This window comes from Glandiceps talaboti, chromosome 3, assembly GCF_964340395.1.
Source record: "Glandiceps talaboti chromosome 3, keGlaTala1.1, whole genome shotgun sequence".
Lineage (NCBI taxonomy): Eukaryota > Metazoa > Hemichordata > Enteropneusta > Spengelidae > Glandiceps > Glandiceps talaboti.
The window spans coordinates 29,686,761-29,701,783 of record NC_135551.1 but is presented as its reverse complement, the minus strand read 5'-3'; the positions used below and the strand labels follow the sequence as shown (position 1 = coordinate 29,701,783).

Here is a 15,023-nt window from a genome sequence, read left to right as displayed (position 1 = left end):
TTGTATTTGCTTAGGAAGACTCTGGCTTTTCCACAGTTTTGACATGTCATTGTCAATAAGGTGACGTTACACATTGTGTTTGGGCCAAAATCACTAACAGTTGTTGTTTGAAATGCTATAGTCGTGTTGGCTTGCTCCGTGTACCAGGATGTAGCGACATCGTTGCGAGTTTTTGGCATGTCAGGATAGTACATATTCCAGCCACGATTATACACGGGTTTAAGGTGGCTCTTTTCCGAGATTATTGGTTGTAGCGTTGACCAACATTTAAATTCAACATCATGTGTGTCCGGAAATAGAGGTGGCGGCAGAATATCGTTATTGGCCAAGTTTTCTTCCATAAATTTAGCCGATGAAAAATTTGGTGAAATGCGTATCTGATGAAGCAGTCGTCCACAAATATTTTGAATTAAAGTTGTCGTAAAATGGAACAAAATCAGTGCCGTGAGTTCGTGACCCTGTTCTCCAGGGTGATTATAATTGTCACCAGATGTAAATATTTTACTGGAACTAGCATTGAGGAACGGACACACCGCTTTACGAAAACTTACAGAGGGGAGATTATAGTGGCGACTCATAGGAGTGAGAACGAAAGCCTCTGCATTAAAACATCGGCCTAGCTCTCTCATCATTTTTCCTAGCATAAAATGGACATACATAATCTGCGGTCGGTTTGGCAACTCCAAAATATACCGAATTAATCGTTCGTGAGATACTGCATTCTCCAAACCATCATTGACTGCCAACTCGGTCAGGATAAGATCCATGTTATCGATTTCAAGATGCACAGATGTGCAGTAAGAGAAATAGTTACTGCCACAGGCCCCCACAGCACCGTTGTACACAAGCACCTGCGTCCCGACAACCTCTTGTAAAAGATTACCATAGATGTTAGCGTACATGAGGTCGATATTTGACAAGTATGCTCCTGCTGATATTGACCCTCCCAGCACTCCTATTTTTAGTGTTTTACCATACAATATAACTTCTAAGATTGTATTTTTAAGTCTGTCGAGAGTCTCTGTGTATTTCCTTCCCAGAATAGCACGTTCTAACATATCGTCATCAATACCAAGAGAGATGTATTTCTCAGCAAGTCTTTCACGCATAATCGAAATTCGGTCTAAAATCGCATCGACTCGGTCAGGTAATGGATCTTCTTCTGCCGGCTCAACTTCCAGATATCTCTGTGAAGTATCATGTTTTTGCTGAACAATAGTAAGTCTTTCGAAGATGTAAACAATTAGCAAAATGGTTCCGACAGACAAGAATGCTTTCCGTAAGGTCAATCGTCTGCTCACGTGCACTGTCGTCATATCTGACTAAATAACGTATGAATGCCAATCAGAGAATGAAATATGATTGATAAAATCACACTGTTATTCTATTTAATCCTGGTAACACACAAACACGTCAAAATGTGTAAAGTGTTCATACTGTTGCTGATCATCTTTGGAATCCTATCACTCACCCTCCATATGATGGATACTCTGCTCTCCAATCCGCAGTCTATGCCTTTATGCCAACGTTCTATGACAGCAATGATCGTAAATTCTGTACAGTCAGTTGTCCATATTCCGTATATGGGGTGACATTCAAAGTGACAAACTGACTTTGTCAACCGTTCATCATTGAAACGTCACACCCCCGTTAAACACCAAACCGCCTCTCAGTAGTACGTTCAGATACGACTGCATCGAGATCAACGGCAGTACTGAAATAAGTGTTGGTGGTCACCAACATAATATTTTCCGATCAGATTAGCACGAATAACAGGGCAAGTGTACTACACATGCGCAGTTGATTGCATGATGCCGTGATTTTATTGAAAGGATTACAGCTGACGGAGCATTCAGTTGTTCTGTCTTTATTTTCGAATTTAATACAACACGTTAATGTATGTAAACCATGGGAAGGTCATCAATCAACCACGTGCTTGGCTACTTTTAGCCTAGAATCCATGTGGACGGGTGTCACGGCGTGAGGGGGAAACCAACATTTAAAATACCTATCTCCATGGTTACAGGTAATAAGACTACTTGTAGGTCAACGTTGACAAGCCTTTCAGTTCATTTCATTTCGTATTTATTTTTTATCTTAGCTTTGTATGAGAGATGAACACCACAGTATGATGAATATTATGATGACAACATACATCTCACTCGTCAGATCAACCATGGAATACAGTGATATCATATGGGTCCCGTTCACACAAGCAAACATAGACACACTAGAACGTATACCACAGACAAGTAAGTTTCTTACTTGTATGTGCGTATACAAAGACAAGCAGTAAGATTTATCACAAATAACTGCACATCAAGACAACCAGGCAGTATCAACAAAATGGTCAAAGAAAATGACATCCGACCACTGCAGGAAAGAAGACAACTTCGTCTCACATTCTTGTTTTAAGTTACTCGGGGCCTCGTACCAGTTGTACATCATCACACGTATCTCACACCACAAAGATCAAAGCAGACAATCAACCCCAGTAACTTTGCTGACTACTACTAACATAGCAACCATGTCGAAAAGTACATGACAAACAACTCCAGCTGCTTTCAAATACCGCACTCAAACACACAAATTTACAGGAATTCATTTTTTCCAAGAACAATCACAAACTGGAACAAACTAGACAATAATTAGATAATTACATCTAGATCGGTGGATGTCTTCAAGGCATCCATACAGTGCGACTAAGTGTTTCACCCTCTTCTCCGTTGATTATTTTGTTTGTTTGTTTGTTTGTTTGTTTGTTTGTTTGTTTGTTTGTTTGTTTTTATTACTATTTATGTATCCCTGGTTATTTCGTCGGGTTTTCGTTTTATTTTTGTTTTTTAAATAGTGTTTGTGTACCTGGTTTTATTATTCACCTTAACTGCACTTAAATTTAATCATTGTATTTTGTATTTTATTAGATTTTAACGACTTTTAGGACTTGCTTTATTGATCAACTTTTTTTGTTTTGTTTTGTTTTTGTTTCTCAACATGTTTATTTCACTGTGAACTCAAGCAATTTGACGATTTTATTTTGGTCACATTTTTGTTTCAATAAACTGTTCATTATTATAATTTACCTGTATTGGTTCCTTCGACGTATTGGTTTTGATTTTGATTCTGAATCATAAAGTATGTACTTCGTCACCATGCCAACCAACTATCCATGGTTGTACTTACAATTAGATTCAACAAACGACTTACTTCAAATGAACAACTCGTGGAACAAAATATGCAAATGTTTTGAATGCATGGTATACTATACAGAGTTTAGTTTAAAGATTAAATGATTGTGCCTGTGTATTTGAACACACATATGTTGTTTTACCATGAGAATGTATTATTACTACTTATGTCAATCAGAGACCGACTAAAATATTAATATTAATTATGATCTGAGTGTATGATTATGACTTTGTTTAAATATCGGTTGATAATTTATGCTATGCTATTTAAAGGCCACAATTCTGCAATGTGAAATGATGATACGATTATTGTGTACTAGTGGAAGCTGTATATTACACATCTTATGCAAAGTCATCTGTGAGCAAAATGTGTAGTGTCGTTGCTCAAATACACATACAAAATCATTTAGTTTTCTACGAAAAATCCATGACATTCTATCATAAATTTGGTTCATCTGTTATTTCCCTACTCAAGGGCTGGAAAACGGGTTTGTTAATAAACTTTATCGACTCAATGTACATTGCGTTATTGCTGCATTAGAAGTTATAATCGACATCGTTGAATTTTGTGAAAAATAGATACTAGTAAAGGGCGTTCGTCTACAAGGTGTCACGTAATCGATGTTTTCAGGTTCGGGATTCAGGGCTTAAACGGTAACATGTGTGAGTGATTACGCAGTAACTGAATTGCTACAATTTAACATACATCACCGTCATAGACTGTACTATAATCGGATTGTATAACAATTTTTTTCCATACAAAATGGATTAATTATGTATGAATGTTGTAACTTTACATCGGTGAGTCAGACGGTCAGCATTATAAGACTGGTATAATCATTATGAATTCGAATTGTAAATGTATGAGTCGGGTGTGTTTGTTTGTTTTTTTGAGGGCCATGGGGGAGATAAACTTTTTTATAGTTTACCAGGCTACCCTCGTCAAACAAGTTCATATAAAATAAAATAAAATAAATAAATTTGTTAGTTGCCATGCCGATTCCTCGCATAAGGTTTTACGGCTTGCATTATACGGATTAAAATATATTGATGGTAATAACGAAGTGATTATAATTTATCATACTGGACTTGCTGTTGTTTGGCAACAGCTTCACGTCCTATCCTGGACTGTACACTGACTCCTCGCTAATATGTATCTTATTTCATTATTGTACGCTGGCTTAACTTTGATTATACTATGGCTAGACCGACTTGGCCAATCAGAGGCCTTGATTTCGGTTGGTTATATGGAACCATAACCCAATCTTTCTTTAGGGGTGTGACCTATATTACTTAAACAAAAGAATTCTAAATTTGCATGAAAATAAAAAGTTTCAAAAGATCCGTTTGAGCCAATCACTTCGTAGTATAAGTAAGATAGACAACTCGTTCGGTAGGGTTATGTGCCAAAAACTCGTTTATTGGCACATAAACCTCCCGAACGAGTTGACTATATTTACATAAACATGTTGCCAGTCAAAAATTGTAACTTTTTACAGTGTAGCAAATTAATTTATTTTTTTGTGCGGGAAAGTACAAAAGAAGTGCGCACATGCACTGTGCATTTTCCGCGAGTAACAGTAGTCTTGAAAGTCTCCTTCATTTGAAGATAGCAAGTCGCAATAATGTCAGAGTGAAACAGTTACTCCAAAAAAAGACGGAAAAAGTCGTTCAACGTGAGGTTGCCTGCTGCATGCAGTGACTCCGAAGATGCGCTCGATCTCATTTACACCGTGTTCCTTATATTAAAACATTTCATACTGATAAAACGGCAGATATCTTTTTGTAAGATTTGGTGGACCTGAAAAACTGTTAAACTACGTACGCAGTTTAAAATCCACTCTTTGAAGATATTTCTTTCAATAATTGTGTTCGACGTTGTCTTTGGTTAAAATGTTGTTTGATATAATTATCTCAATGCATTGACACTAGTGTTGTTCCGCGATTCATATTGAAGCAGGTTATGGAAAGAATGGCCCTGAATTTGTAAACAGAGCTGTACCTTCGACATCAAAATCCGAATTCCAATTTCCATTATAATCATCGGATAATGACAAGGAGAATCCACTGAGTTCACATTGGGTTCCGACATAATGGAGGGGCATACAAGTTTTGGGAGTTGGGTAAAGAAAATGATTGTTTTGTTGTGTTACTTATAAATTGAGAACGCACCATCCATTTTTTTTATTTAAAAGTTTGTTTTTTTACTTTGAATGTGACATCTTTTCGGCAACTACTTTGAAAGATATGACATTTAATAGGCCAGAAAAATGAAAAAGCTGTTCAACCTACCCATATATTTTTTTTCTGGTGATGGGCAATATATCCTCATGCGGGCTTCTTATTTGTTTCAAAATTAAGGATATTGCTTTATCTTTTCTGAATAGTACATGTAACAATATACATTTGAGTATATTCCAAATTATATAATATCTTATACAGTGGTTTACTTGGCCCTGATGATGCATACAAGCATGAATTGGGATTAAATTAAGCTGTTGCATATCCAATGTGCACTAAAAAGAATTGAGCAAAAGTTTTACGACCATGGGAATGGGCTGAGCAGTCATTGGGCCATCAAAAGTCTGAAAGTATTGAAATGTTTTGCTCTTTATTTGGGATTTTTTGGAACCAAAATAAACTTCAGGAGAAGTCATTTACCAAGTGCACAGCGCATATCCGCAAAATATCTTTCAGCTTTGCCACAACAAAATACACTTTCAGATAATATGTAACGCATAGCATAATTGTCTCTCAATTCTAATACCATATTCAAGCATTGTAAGACTTTAAATTATGTCTATGGTTTGATATTTTATTCCTCTAAATGGCCTCCTACACTGTCTTATTTTCAATTTTGTTTTCACTTTTGGAGTTGTCTCCTTCCAATCAGTAGCAGCAATCAAGTTGATAATTGTCTTTCTCCAAAAACAAGATGGAAGCTGTCTGGCTAAGTACCTCCCTGTATAGGTTAGAGCTAATTAGAAACATCTCCTTATGCATGTGAAATCCACATCCTGTGTAAAGTAATCTCGTTCGGAGTATTATCGTAGTTGGCTATCACTATTATTTTAATGCATCATTGTACCATATAATTGTCTATCTCCACTGTAGTGTAGGTGACAGAAGGGGTGGCTAAAATAATACTTGAGTTTCATTTGGCGGGGCTTAACATTTTTTGAGAAGAGAGGGTGAGAGGAGCTACAACATTTGTTTAACCGTAAATTGTATATATTCCTAACTGTAGCTATGCAGACAAATTGCATGAGATAGTATCAAGATGACTGAATAAGTTCTATCTAAACTCGACCTGAAATATTTTGTATCATTATGTATGGTTTGTTTTATCCTTGTCAAGCACTGTGAAAAAATGAAATCGACCTTCCTACCCAATGTGATGGGTTAGGTTACCTGTTGACCAACTTTTTTATTTTTTCTGGCCTTACATATGATATATAATTGCGTATGCTAAAATAGATATTATGTAAATTACATGGAAATTTATGTAAATTAGCCACTTTTCTAAATTTTAAATGCATGGCTGCACCAACACAAAGTTCTGCCCCTTGGCAATTTGGTCAGGCTACGGCCCTGGTGTTCTACTAACCTATACATTTTGCAAACTCTTGTACGAGCTCGAGCGATTCCAAGAAATATTATGGATCCCTCTGTTGATATATTCAACTGGTTCCTTTGATTGCATTGTTTTATTTGAACAAAAATAAACTGAAATGACAAAAACATCGGTATGGTGGACGATGATCCGGTTCGTGGTGGTTGTGGTGGTGTAGTTGAGGTGTTGGTTCGTGCTTTTATTTCAAATATACTAATGTATTCGTGAGATAGCATTACAAATGATGGTGGCCGTCATGGATGGAAGACTTGGCGTTATTAGGTTGTGACCTCTAACCCCTGGCAGCAAAGTTTGATAGCTGCCAGGCTGAGATTTAAGATTATGGCATGTTCAAAGGAGTGGATTGACATTACAGTGCATACATTTTGTGGTTTGTTTAAAAGATTGTATTAAATTAATACATTGAATCGTGAATAATATGGTAAACATACCCATACTGATAGTCAATATATACAGCTTGTAATCAATTTATTTACTGGTATGTTCACAACCTTTGTGCTACTTTTGTTATACAGATATACGTCAACATTGAGTGACAAGGTGACGCAATAAACCACTGTACTGTTTACAGATAACATCGATGGGCATCAACGGATAAATACACAAATGTAAAGGATGACTACTACGTCACAAATCTCAATAGGTTAATGGCGTACAGTGTATCATTGCTTCATTTCTGGTTATGATAACTGCCCACTGTTTGTTTGACTTAGCCATGTTATGGTAACTGTCCGTTATGCGACTCAGTCATGCTATGGTAACTGTCCATGTTTGACTTAGTCGTGTTATAAAGTAATTTATTCAGTACATTAGGCCACCGGTCCCCTATACAATATGATATAAATAAATACACAGAAAACAATTGGAATGGAGAGTTATAAGCGAAATAAACATCACAGAAGCTGAACTAAACATTTTTGATGATCTTGTTCCTTCTATATGCAACAAATTCGGCTAGATTCTAGACTGCATTGTCGGAAGTACATGACATTAAATTGAAAATTTGAAAGGTGAAGGGTAAGGATAATAATATAGATTTACATCTAATATGATCTTTAAATATACAGGACAAACTAGACAGACAAGATTAAGATCGCAATGTTGACATATACGTTCATTTCTTGGCAACTTCAAATTTCGTCCACTCTCAATACGGAGATTGTGGTCAGAGACACGAAATTTGCTAATTGCCCTCAAAAGTTCAGTGTCAATAGCAGAAAGGTATTTCTCAAGTGATAGATTGGTTTTGAAAGGACGGTAGTATCTAGTTTGGGGGAAGAATCTATATCTGTATGACAATTTTGGTTATCGATGTCAAATAAACTTAGTTTAAATTCAGAAAAGAAAATATTCTCGTTAACAGCACCTTGTTCAGTCCAGGGCAATCCTAAAACCAAATTTGAACAGTAAATGTTTAACTTTATACGCCCAACATTTATATCCTTTATCAGCCATTTCTAGTTGGTAATTATAACACTGCTTCACATATGTTCTATTCTCACTCCTTAAGAGTTTGAGCCAATACCTAATAATACGACGAAACCTAAGTGATGACAACTTCTGTATCCCAAGTTCACCAAGTACAACAAGATTACTAGTATTCCTACTAACTTTAAGAATGTATTTACAGTAGGAAGAGTTGACCTTTTCGATTTCTTTTCCATAGTGGAATCCCTATATCTTACATCTCGCTGCCATACAACAGAATAGGAGGATTTTACATCGAAAATTTTCATACCAATGTTAATATTTGTATTTTTGTATTGGTGTATTGACTTTTTAACCTTACAAAATTAAAGCTCTTTTCCCCTGAGTCGCCAGATATTCCTAAACTTTGACCAAAGTCCTGAACTTGAAAATGTAATGCCAAGGTAGTTAAAGTGAGATACTTGTTTCAATGCGTTGACCGTCACAATACCACTTTTCATATTGTCTAAGTTTTCCTCCATTTCTGAACACAACAATTTTCGTTTTTCATTTTTTGCGATAATGGGAAAGCTGTAGGCCAATTCTACAGTCATTTGGGATATAGTCAAATCGTCGGCAAAACACAAAATTTAATACGATAGTTTTAATGAACCTGCATAAATGCCATTGTATATACCACTTTATAACGTTTCGCCAATATCATTAATACATAAGTTAAACAAAAGTGGTGATAAAACTTAACCCAGGTCAACACTATATGTACATTCAAAAACTTCAGTAATACCTTTAGGTTTTCTCACACATGCTTTAACATTATCATACATTGAGTTCAGTACGCTGAGCATTCGACCTTTGAACCCCATCTTCAAAGGCTGATAACACATACAATATTTTATTTCCCATGCGAAAAAATAAATATATTTGTACATTTGATCGTCTATGTCACACATTGAGTTCTTTCTGCGCATGCTCACGATTTGAGAATAAGGAAGCTGAAAGTGTACGCGTTTGTGTTGTTTTTATAATTGTTCCAGGTGAACACAATTTAGTAACCAGACAGAATGACCCCAGGGGCCCAGATATGTGATCAAAATTCGTCATTGGGAAATTAAAACAGACAATACGTGGTATTTGAGACTGATATACAAAAACGTGATGTAGAGTATTAAGTATGTCAAATTATCTACCATCTGTGCATACCTACATGTAGTAACAGCTTAGGGAACGAACAGAATTTACTGCAAGGGGCCTCAAAAATAATTCGCAGCCCCCCCCCCCCCCACCGCCTTTGCGCTCTCAAAAATGTCACCCCGCCCCCGAAATAAATGCAATAATTTTTGTAACCCCCCCCCCATGTGCAATCATACGGTAACACCCCCCCCCCCCATACTGGAAAATGATGTACAATTCTATGGTACACTACAATAAAATAACAGTGAAAATCTACTTCAGCATCCACGCATATTAAGACATCTCTTATATATGGGCTTTGTAGAAGACAACCAGCATCACCATGATCGCTAGTGCGGAGGGCTCCCACGGTGAACACTTTAAAAAAGGCAAGGGCATGTCGGAGACCATTTAAAGGTAAAATTTCAAACGGCACAATGTCGAGAATTAGTGTATACAATTGGTATATATCTAGAAACCTGGTACATGGTCTGCATCATCGTCCATGAAAATATGAAATAGCTATTGGGTTAAAAGAATATGCAAAACGTTTAATACACGAAATGTTAACAATGAACATTCCACTTATTTTGTAGAGGTACATCGTTGTGAGTGCCAACTGTCTGCATCCGACTACCGACTGGCACACAATTGTTTTTCAGGTCACACAGCCTGTTTTTTTAATGACTTTTTACTTTTCATAATATATCAAGGACTTGAGGGATAAGGAAAGACACAGTGGACAGGACGAATATATGCTGAGATGTACACATTTTTTGACTATGTTTAATAAGGATGATCAATATATGTTGAGTGTAATATATTCTCAATGTTTGCCTTTAGCTGTTATCAGCTAATTCTCGAAGAGTAGCCATAAATAATGTTTGCTCTGCCACACTTCTCTCCCTTCTGAAAACCTTCACTGTCTTATGTTACGGTTAGTCTTCTTCTCATCAGAATCTTGAATCTATGAAACATATATATTATTTCTAAGGGCGTCTTAGCAAACAGCATAAATTTATGGATGACTCAGTACATGTAGTTGACATAACTTTCTATCAAAATTGGTTGATACAAATGAAGGAAAATACTGACAAGAAGCAATATAAACTATTTCCGAATATGATAATGCTAACCATAATAATATAAAGTATAGTGTAGTTTATTTTATTTGACATGAGATAATTTATGTAAAAAATGCATTATTGTCATGAAGGCCAATTTTGACTAAAGTACAAGATGAGGGACCACAATTACTGGAGAAACAACACACACACACACACACACACACACACACACACACACACACAGATGTCATAGGTTGTCACTGTCACTGTCACAGGGTGAAAGGAGTTACTAGGTATTTGCTGTGCAACTGGCCATTCTTAATAACTCTATACCAAGTGCTAAATAGTTTACATGTACTTTTAATTTTAAGAATTCTTGACATCGAGCTCTCCTCAAGTGGGCCTGTGGCGCAACGGATAACGCGTCTGACTACGGATCAGAAGATTCCAGGTTCGAATCCTGGCAGGCTCGATTATTATTTTTAATTTAAAATCTAATAATCTTTATAATCCTGGTGTTTTGTTTGTCACAGAAGACATATTTGATAATTAATAATAAATAATAAATACTATAGTATTTTCATATGCATTTTGAAATAAATTATATTAGGACAAATAAAAAGTAAGTGTTGAAATTGATTAATGGCTATTTCACAATAAATGCTTCATTTGCAAAGTTTCATTGTTATCCCCAGATTTGAGCAAATTAAACATAGCGAAAAAACTCAATGTAGCTCCTCTTCGTTATAACAGTTATGTCTGCAAGACAGGGAAGTTTATTCCTTGTTTGTATACCACAACACCTGTTCAGTCCACAAAATAGGTCCGAAATTTGTTCGGAACGTTATGTTGGGACACTCAAAATGTATGCGTTTTCATTTCAACATTTTGGCAACATAGCACCATAAGGATACAATATGGTTTTATGTGTCTTCTTCTATAATTCACATCCAAAATATTTGAGACCAATTTCTTTCTTTACTATCAGAGTTTATCATGTTACGATGTGACAGTCACAGATTAGGTTTGGCAAGAGATTACGGCTACCATTTATGGGGACTTTCATACATTAATACAGTAAGTTAAAGGTGGAAAAAAGTTCTGAAGCTAGGAGATATATAAGAGACTAAAAATACCAGTTTCGCATGTCACACAAAAATGGTAGTGTCAGTAATGGTGGAGTAATAGCATTACTATAGCAGCTATATAGTAAGGTCGCTTTGGTGTGTTAGCGAACTTAAAGTGCTCATGCCCTGTATGTATAATAGAATCTGCAACGTACTAAGTGTGCCCTGGACTCTGTTGAGATGTGGTGGTTTGTAGTGTCGGTAACATCGTGTTCGTAACATGTAGTGTCCGTAACATAGTGTTCGTAACATGTAGTGTCCATAACATTTAGTGTTCGTAACATGTAGTGTCCATAACATTTAGTGTTCGTAACATAGTGTTCGTAACATGTAGTGTTCGCAACATAGTGTTCCTAACATGTAATGTCCGTAACATAGTGTTCGTAACATGTAGTGTCAGAAACACAGAGTATATGTACATATTAATATCTTCATACTAGAGAGTAGAACAGTTGCGACTTATTTATCAACTTATTTCCTAGACTACCTATGAGGATTACTTGTAAACCTGTTAAGAAACTTACCATTTTACTCCTTAGCACAACAAAAGTGAAGCATTGATGGTGAAACAGCAGACATATAATAACAATATTTATATTGGATTGTACATTACCGATCGTGACCATTGGCAGAATAGAAAGATTAAATCGAAGTTAAACTGTCATAGATGAGATGTGGTTTAAGTGGCCAGAACTATGTGTTCATGGTTTCAAATCTGGAAGCAAAGTGTTATTATCCTTATGGCCATGGTTATTTAAAGCAAATTGGATGAAGTTGTACAATGTAACCATGAATTGCTGTACAAGTGGACACCACAGTAACCATAATTTTTATGTCGAGATATTTTTGCGCAACATAGTTAAATGTGTATTAGTAACCTCTGATTATACACTATTAAATAACTTGAAATGATATTAATACTATAGCTTAAGTTCTTATTCCTAAACACGAATGCTCAATTTAATTTTCAGCAATCAAATGTGGCCATTTTCAGTACCTATTTGCGACCATTTTAGTACCCATTTGCGACCATTTTAGTACCCATTTGCGGCCATTTTCAGGACCCATTTGCAGCCATTTTCAGTACCCATTTGCTGCCAGTTTCAAGCATTTACAGCGTCCATTTCCTGAATTCTGATATGTTCAATACCAATATGCGAATATGTTCAACGCTTAACATTGAAATTAACATTGATATTTCTTAAATAATAGTAACATGCATTAATATTCTAGTTGCAGTAGATTGTGATTGAGGTGATGCTGTCAAGTTAGTGTTATACGTTTATATTACATTTTATTTCTATGACATCAGAACAATGTCTTTGAAGGAGGTGGACAATACGTGATATTGAGGATATGTTTGTAATTAAACTCAGAATTGACTATCGAAAATAAATACGTGAGGTCTATTTACTTACCCAGGGTTCCAGTCACTATTCCACAGCTGACACCCTATGTATATACGGTGACATGTACCTAGGAAATGACGAATTCAAATATTAAATAGCGTTAGATTAGCGTCCCATTGCTCAAATACAACAAATACACCCGGAGTATAAATTATTGTAAAACAAGGATCTAAATTTTAAAAACTGAGGAGAGTAAAACGGTTGAACAACAATGTAAAAGGAAAAGTCCAGCCAGGCTTATTTCTGCTTTTAAGTACTCTCGTGTTATGTTGCTTATTGCTATCGATTAAAAGGAAAGTTATATATATATTAGGCGTATGTATATTTCTTATTGACAACAAATAATTAACAATAATTGTGACATGAATATATAATTGTCTCTGTTGGTGCATAATATTGAGAATGTACTGATGGGATAGGCGTGGGGGAATTTGTTTTCACAGGCCATGATATTGTTTTTAACGTTATACCCTAGCATGGTTTAACCTAGATAGATAAAATATTAGTGTCATGTGTGTACACCTAAAAGGCAAAACCTATCTAAAAAGCAACTATCTATCAATGATTCAGGAATCTCCAACCACCTTTTATCAGTGCTGTTTGCACAGCTGTGTGATACTGATAGTATTATTTTGACAAAATGAATAGATGGTCACTGGAAGCAATAGAAAGGTTATTGTTAGTAAACCTAACGTGTTCCACTGACTTTTGTAACAGGTGTGTCAGATTAACAGTACTTCACTGGTCTCCATAATATTTAGAGAATGTATGTTCATTATGACGTTGTGAAATCAATATTGGCATACTGGATGAAGGCAAATTCTTATCAAATTTGCAAATCTGTAAATTTAGATACTGCATGGGGTAGCATACTTAGGCCGAAAAAAATAGTTTGATTACCGACACCACCTCTTTTTTCACTGCCGACCCTACACTTTTTTTTACGTATTCGAGAAAAAAATAATAAAATCGTAAAAAAAATTGTGAATATGCGGAAACTGACATCAACTTAAAAAGACAACATAAAACTGTTCTTCCAATCTGTAATGGCTGTACATCTATAGGAAGAAATAAATAACACAGACTATTGGAGAACAATGGAAAACCTGAACTAGACACTCACACTTGAAAATAAGATAAAATAAAAATACAGCCAATAGCGTTGTAGCACAACTGCAGTTTTTAAAAATGTTTATCCATATGCTAGTCCATGCTAACAATAGGTGTTCATTTGCTGAATCACTAATGGAATCATTGTATGCTTAATATTTCTTCGTCCATGCATCACTAGATGCATTCCCATTAAATTTCAGTCCAATCTGCTCAGTGGTTTAGGAATTATAGATTTTTGACCAAAAAGACACATTTTAGCCCTAATTTGCATATCACTGATGGGACCATCATATCACGAACAATTCTTAGTAAAAACACCCCGAAGAATGTTTCATCCAAATTTCAGCCCAATCTGTCCAGTAGTTTTTGAGTTTAAGTTTAATCACAAACCGGTGGTAAGATCATTTTGATTTGAATAATTTCCCAACTAGATACCCAAGCTAATGGACCCACCAAATATCATAGCAATCGGTTCAGCGGTTTTTGACTTTAAGTTGTTTACACACACACACACACACACACACACACACACACACACACACACACACACACACACACACACACACACACACACACACAGACAGACAGACAGACAGACGCCGGGCGATCCCTATAGCACTACTAAACCTCAGATCAGTTGTGCTAAAAAATCTACTTCCCACGCCTGTTCTAAAATTGAGCGTAATCAGAACAACACAATTGTTTTATTAGGCCTTATGCAAATAATTTTGCCGTAGGATTGTCTACGCTAAGAGTAAACCGAGGTCATGCAGATTTGCACAAACACATGACCATGCTATAAATACCAGTATATGTTAATAACGTATCCAGACAGACAGACAGACAGACAGACAGACATCCAGATAGACGCCGGGCGATCCCTATAG

At 35.9% G+C, this 15,023-nt stretch overlaps 1 non-coding gene across 1 annotated transcript; it reads left to right on the top strand.

Moving 5' to 3' along the window:
* Window positions 1-10,886: 10,886 nt before the first annotated feature.
* On the top strand, window positions 10,887-10,959 carry Trnar-acg (transfer RNA arginine (anticodon ACG)). The gene has a single exon. It is a non-coding gene; the product is annotated as a tRNA-Arg (tRNA).
* The last annotated feature ends 4,064 nt before the right edge of the window (window positions 10,960-15,023 follow it).